This window comes from Buceros rhinoceros, unplaced genomic scaffold (assembly GCF_000710305.1).
Source record: "Buceros rhinoceros silvestris isolate BGI_N320 unplaced genomic scaffold, ASM71030v1 scaffold24832, whole genome shotgun sequence".
NCBI lineage: Eukaryota > Metazoa > Chordata > Aves > Bucerotiformes > Bucerotidae > Buceros > Buceros rhinoceros.
In genome coordinates, this window is record NW_010398677.1 from 9316 (window position 1) to 16674 (window position 7359).

Genomic DNA, 7359 nt, shown 5'->3' on the forward strand with positions numbered 1-7359 from the left:
TTGTACAAATCACTGTGGCACCATAATCAGGGATCATGGACCAGGTGAGAGGAGTAGTTACGGAAGAGGCTTTGTCTCTTGTTAACTTCAGTGTAATTTTGACACCCATGGAGCTTCTCAGGTCTGGAAAGTCACTGAAATCTCCTTGTATTTTGGAGGCCTGGCCAGATGTGGAAGTCGTATAAAACCATTCTTGACCACATCTTGTGGCTGGTGAGAATGGCATACCAATTCCTACACCTGTCTGAAGAGGTAAATTTTCTTCCTGGGAAAGGCAGCTCGCTCTTCCCTCCGTCTCAGGAAGGTCAGAGTGTTAGGCTATGCTAAACATAATGCTTTTGTAGTTTTCTTCATTAAGAAAGAAGGATCAAGCTTAATTATTTTTATCTCTCTGATCAAGATAGGTCTTTTCTGGTATGTCGTCTGTTCTCCCTCACAGAATTGGCTTAGCAAAGGAATAGATAAACACATTTCTGTGGTTTCTGTTATCTGAGAGGCTTGTCAAATGGCCTTAAAGGCCTTCTTGAGATCAAGAAGCAAGGGTCTTAGATTGGTGCTTTGACTTTGGGCATCCAGGCTCACAAGTAAAATGAACAATGAGCAATAACAATAACATCATATACAGTTGCAAACTGGGAAGTAGGAACAGTTAGAGGCTTCAGCGTCATTTTGTCCAGGAGGAACTGGGCAAATGAAAGTTATCAATGAACGGGGTTTCGGAAACGAGCGCATTGCCTGATTACACAGAAATTCTGCTTCGTTGGAAGAAATGAGAGAGGAGGAATTTCTACAGCAGCAGAACTAGGAAGTTCTTTCCACTGAACGTAGCAGTAATAACAGACATGTTTTTAAGGAGAAGGTAGGAGTTAACGCAGGAGTTCATTTAGCACCGCAGATTCCTGCACTTTGATCATGTGTGAATGTTTGGCCCTTCTTTGAAAAAAAAAAAAAAGTGAGAAGTGATACAGACAAGGAGCAGACAGTGCCCTGTGAGCCAGGACTGGCTTCCTCTCTCCCTGTGCTGTGGCCCTGTTCTTTCTGTGGGAGAGGTTCTTTCTGTTAAAACATTAGCAGAGCACACAGAGTCTGACTGATACAGCAACTTCAGCTGCAGGATCCCAGTATTGTACCAGACGTGCTGCTGCACGTCTATACTGGCGCGTGCTGTATGACTCAGTGTAAAACACAAACTGCTCATTCCTGTCAGCCGTGGTGAGTTAACTTTGAAGGAGTAGGCTTCCTGCCCCGTTGGCTGGTGTCTTCATTCCAGTAACTAGCCTCAAGAGCAGAAGGTAAGCATATGTTGCATGTCATGAGCTAATTTGACAAATGCAAACATACATCCCTACCTGATCCAGATTCTGGTTGTACTGTTGCTGGTGCCAGCAGGCTCACAGTAACCATAGTCACCACCATGGGCCTGTTGTAACCTGTCACAGGTTTTCACATGAGCTAAGCCTGTGGCGTCCTGCTGGGATGAGGAACACAAACCATCAGCAGGACACAGCTGAGGGTTACACAGGCATTCCCTCTGCAGGAAAGACAGGAGCTTCCTCCAAGAGCAGGAGGCAGTTTGCAAAGCCTGGGTGATGGATCAATCACATTAGCAGGACTAGCAAAGCAAAGCAGGGGATAATCTGTGCCAGAATCATGGAAGAAAACCTGTCTCCAGCCTCCCTCTTGTCCTTTGCAAAGCCAGCAATGGCATTTTGAGTTTATGACTACCTCTCCCTATCTTTTTTGGCCTTACACCAGAGGAATGAACTGTTGAAATTGCACAGCATATTACAGGTCTGACATCTCTAGGTGGTTCAGAATAAAAAAAATTACATGCAGAGGAATGGACTCGGGCTTCACACTGTGAGGCAGTGGCACATTTCACAGACAGCCTTTCCAGTGCCTTTTTTCAATTTTGGTTTTGCATCCTCCTTTCCTTTAAAGGTTTCTGTAGCCAGGAAGAGTCCCAGCTCAACAAGGCAAAACAGTGGTACTAGGGCCCAGTCCAGGGCCCAACATCATCATCCCTCTCCAGTTCCTGCCCTTTTGCCTGTCCTAGTCGACCCATGCAATTACAATGCCTACAGAAGCCATTGAGGGAGCCTCAAGGACAGACCCAGGTCACGGGGATTAGTCATAGCTCACGAACGTATGCAGGGGTGGAAATTCCAGGAGTTAGCTGCACTTAGGGAGTGTGGACTGACAATGGTTCCTTTTTGTTCATGTTTTCAGGAACGGTGAGCTCTGTGCAAAGCAGCATTAATCATGGAAGAGAAGAACCTCAGCAACCATACTGAAGTGCCAGAAAACACCTCAAACTCTACATCTTTTACTGATTACAACCAGCTGGGTTTTAACCTGAGATCAAACATCTTCCAGGGTGAGGAAACACAAACACCTATGCCTGACCTGCAAAGCTGGTTCCAGGTACACTTTGCCTGCGCTCAGGGCAGCCACGGTGCTTTGGGTATAAATCTGACTGTAGGTGATCTTCACTTTCCCTTATTATTTTTTCTATCCACAGTCACTGCTTTTCCAGGCTGAAGTACTTGAGGAAATCTAGAGGCTCCCTTTCTATGTATTCTATCCCTTTCTTTTCTTTCACTATTTTTTTTTAACCCAAGGTGTGAAAAGTGAAGGTATATCATGACCCTTTCCTTCATGTTCAGAGCTGTCCAAATGGACACCATTTGCAATTCAATGTCCCCTGTCCTCTCCAGTCCCAAGTTACCTCCAGTTTCAATACTGACATTATTTCACTTCAAGACGTTTAGAGATGTGGGGCTCTGAAATTTCTTCCCAAACCTCTGTTTCCAAGGTCCCCCATCGAAACAAATCCTGGGAACTAAGCATTCACCTCATTCTTGTTACCATCATATCCAAGCAACTCTGAAATAATTGTCTCTGGGTCCAGTTTCTCACGCACCAACAGGAGACAGATTTCTTTTCTTTATAAGCTGCATTAGACAAGACCTTGCTGGATGTTGAAGACTGTATTATCCTGGGTTTGTGCAGTCACACAGAAAGGAAGGACATTTTCCCCAGGGAGGTCAAAATCCTTCTTATCAAGGAAAGGGTACAGTAAGAAGGAAAGTGAAGAGAAAAGGAGGGGAGGTTAACACAAAGCCCCCTCAAATGGCTAGAAATCAAGAGGAGATAAAAAGAAAAGTCACAGCTGGGAACTGTTTGTCAAGTATCATGACAGAAGAGGAGCTCAGGAAGGCCTGGAGTAGTAAGATGGTGCTTTTTGTGGAGCTGTGCTGCTCAGTAGGAAATTACTCACATGAACAAGGGGATTCAACAGAAGATAAGTGGGCACTTGACTAAAGAAAGGGCAGTGCTATACAAATAAAGATGATACCTTGTGGCACCTTCTGTGCGTGTCTCAAACTTGAAGAATGAAAAGCAGATAAAGTGCCAAACACAAGCTCCCTCCTGGGCGATGATGAAGTTATTATTCAGCACCTAGCCACAGCCCTATCAAAGCTATTGCAGTCAACATGTGCCTTTTCTTGAGCTCTTGAAACTGCTGGTGTTGCTCCCCTGCTCAGTTCCAGGACTACAGTAGGGTGATTTCCGCGTACAATTCCTTACTTGCTGTTCCTTGCAGGTGGCCCACTGGAGAGTCGAAGCTTGATGAAAGATTCCTACACCCCTGATATAATTCAGAAGGCAATCCAGGATCCCAAGAATTGGCATGGAAGAAGAACTGATGAGCTAGGTATGGCTTCTGGCAGGAAAAGTACATCGCTGAATTCCTGAGATGGGAAGGACGATGCATGGGTTTGGGCAAAGGTGTGGCGGGTTAGAAATTGGTATTTTCTCAAGAGAGGAGCTCTACAGCTAGAAAAATCCTTGAGCAATAAGAGCATTAGAAGGGAGGCTGTAGCTGAACTCTAATTTGCCTTCTTTACAGGGAAATGGCACAAGAAAAATGCCCTAAATCTTAATGTGCAGAAAGCATTGGAGGACAAATATGGGAAGAAAAAAGACAAGCCTTAGAAGATGAAAGTTGAGGACTGGAGTGCATTCAGTGACAGATCTTTTTCCCCAGCCATCTACTAAACCTCCATGTAAAGCGCAAACCCACTGCTTTGTCAACGGCAGACTCGTTGCTGTGCTCTCTTCCCCTCCCAGCTAGGGTGCCTTTGGGGAGAGCAATGCAAGATACATCTGAATGTGAACACAAACAAAAAATCACATTGTTGTTCACTGGTAAGGTGGGCCCCATCAGTGCAGGAGGCGTGTGCCCTTGCGGAGGGATATGGTGGTGAGAAGGCCTTCTAGAAATCCACGTGCTTGGCGCATAAGGTGGAGTGGGACCTGTGAGCAGTGTAAGAGAGTGATGTGTGCAGGTGTGTGTGCGCATATTCATGTTTGCCAGACGATTCGCGGTACTTTGATAGCTGCCCTAGTGTTCCAGGAAGAAGTACAGAGGAATGAACCCTGCTCAAGGACTTGAATGCTGCCTACCTCTCCCCACAACGAATGGTGTAAATCTCCCACATGGGGAAGCTTCAGAGCTGTATGTACATAGCAGCTAGACACACCAAGTAAAGAACCATCTCCGTATCGATGCTTCTGAGATGAATTCAGGCTCTCTTGCCAGAAAAGCACCAAAAGGTTTCCAGTCCGTAACTTGAGCACAACTCCAATATGATTGGCGCCAGGTAGGGTGTGGTAGGGTGGGATAGGAAAGGAGGGTTCTCTGCCCACCCTCTAGTTTTGTTGTTATATCTGCCACATGGAAGATTTCCGGGAAAGCTCTCATCCTGGCAGAGAGCATCAGTCATGTGCAAAAATAAACAGAAACTCACCTGAGGAGACATGAGGGTATTCAGTAAAACCCACACTATTTGCTGGCCAGGCCAATGGACAAAAAAACCAGTTTATCCCACCTAAAGGAAACAGAAAGGCTGCAAGAAGCTCCAGGACTTCTCCAATCTGCAAATCATCCTGCAATGTGAACGGACCTTTCCTGAAGCTCTCGTAAGCCCTACTACTCTCTGTCAGCCCTGTCCCTCAAAGGTAAGTATCTCTCAGAGAGAACACATGCATCCACCACTCAGACTGCACAATGTGAAGTTCAGAGAGTGCATCCGGACGGGAACCTAGGACCACCCAAGAGCTTGAATGATGCAGGACACACAGGGTCCACAGAGCTTCCATATGTGTTTTTCTCACAGTATTTGATGGCTGTTATTGCAGCATTGTCTTCAAGCTCTAAAGTGTAGCAGTTTGGTGCAGAAATCACAAAGTATGTGTCTGAGAATAGTGATGGCCCGATCTTTCCTGTATGGTCCCAAGCTTTCACTATTTTAAAAGATTGGTGCTTTGTTCCCTGATACGAACTGTTTTGTGGCAGAATTAGGATTGTCACTTCACCCTTCATTGGCTGGGGGTTAGATAACAGTATATGGACTTCATAAAAGTAGTGAAGGAGGTTGAAGATAACTAATGATAATCAAGTGATAATCATTTTCCACCACCAATAATTCACCATTTGGAATGTCAGATGCTCCCAGGCACATATCCAAGTCTTTCAGATGAAGGAGACTGGCCAAATGGCAGCCTGCAGAATCTCCCTGTGGATTTTACTTGTACGTCAGTACCAAGCGGCTCCTGTCGGAGCACATACAACTCTAGAGTGCAAGCTCTCTGAGCAGCGCAGCTCTGTTGCAACACACTGTTCTCCGCGTTGTTCTCCAGTACTGATGACCAACGTTAACTCCAGGTCCATAATAAATGCTGTCTTCTGAGACCACAGCAGGTCCTAATCCAGAAAACATGAAGCTATACAGAAATCTACTGACATTGTTTGGCGTACTGGAAGCAGGAAGTTCGGGGCACAGTTAGCTGATACACAGACCATAAGATTTGGGCTGAATCAGCACATATATTTATGGATCTGTTTCCAATAGATGTTAGAAGTAGACATTAGGGCAGGCAGACTGCAGGATGATGGTACAGCTTGGAGCAAATGCCCTTTGCCATTCATGAAAGACTTACAAAGAGACTAGATCAGAAGGGAAATTGACTGAAAGGTCTTGTGGTCGCACCACTACGCACTGCCACAAACTGTGTTGTTTGCCTCCTGCAGTGGAGTAAAGTCACTCTGTACACTTTTTAGAAATGAAAATATTTTTATAAGCACTTAAATAGTACAAAACAGTTGGCATTGTATAATGCACTCAGGTGGGTGACGGCTGTTTGATGCCAAATGAACATACACGCGGCAATCCCTCTTCATCTTCTTTGCTTTGTCGAATACATAGCCAAGTTATAGCTCAGCCAGTGGCACACACCTTCTGTTGGGTGACACTCTGAAAACTGCAGAATTAACTGAGAGAGCTTTCAGTGAGACAGCTCAGCTGCTGGGAGCAACCAATAACTGATGTCTCTGAGTGCCAAACAGGCTCATTTAGCCAGAACTTTCCAAGGAGCATTACCTGGTGTGGCACTCTGTGTCGACTAGAGTGCTTTGGGTACCCAAACGTGTACTTAAAGCCAGATTTGGAATCTCCAAATAGCATGTCAGATGCAGTTAGACAAGAACAGGGCTGAAATAAGTTCTCACCGCAGCTGAAATCTCTCTTCTACCCATTCCTCTCAGCAGTTCATTCCTTCTGGCTTGTTTTGTGCTGGTGCTGACACTTCCCTGCCCACACTCTGAACTGATTCAACTTGATAAACCAGCAGAAAATCAATACAGAAGAAAAAAGCAAAGTTAACAGGTTAGCAAATTAAATTTCCTAAGCAAAGTATCTTGTTGCAGGCAAGGCAATAGCTGATGGGGTATGCAGATGTTGTGGAAAAGGAGTGGAAAGGGTCTGGAGAGGGAAATGGCTTTTCACTGCCAATTTTATGCAGTGAAATATTTATGCTCCGCTCTATTGTCTCTCTGAATGCAGCCCTTTTTGCAACATAGACAGACTGCATTTAGGCGATGTTACAAGGTCTGAGCGTTGGGTGGCAGCTCTGAGCCAATGTTTTTATCTGACGGGGCAGAACTTGGGGGAAAAAATGGGTTATTCTCTGGTTTGGTGAAACCATTCACCAAAATGGCTATTTAAGAACTGCTTCAGTCATCTATAAACAGTGAATGCACTTGAGATACAGATAATCGTACTATAGCAATTTGAAATAGAAGCGAGCAATTGCACCCAAGCTTCTGCAACTGTCTCCTGGTTTTTCTTGCAGTAATGGGTATTTCTCAGTTTAGGCTTATGCATCCCTGCAGCTGAGGTACAGACAATTTTGCAGGATATCACTTTTAATAAATATCTCCTGTTCTCCAGCCAATTATTTTATTTTATTTTATTTATTTTATTCTATTTTATTCTATTTTATTCTATTTTATTC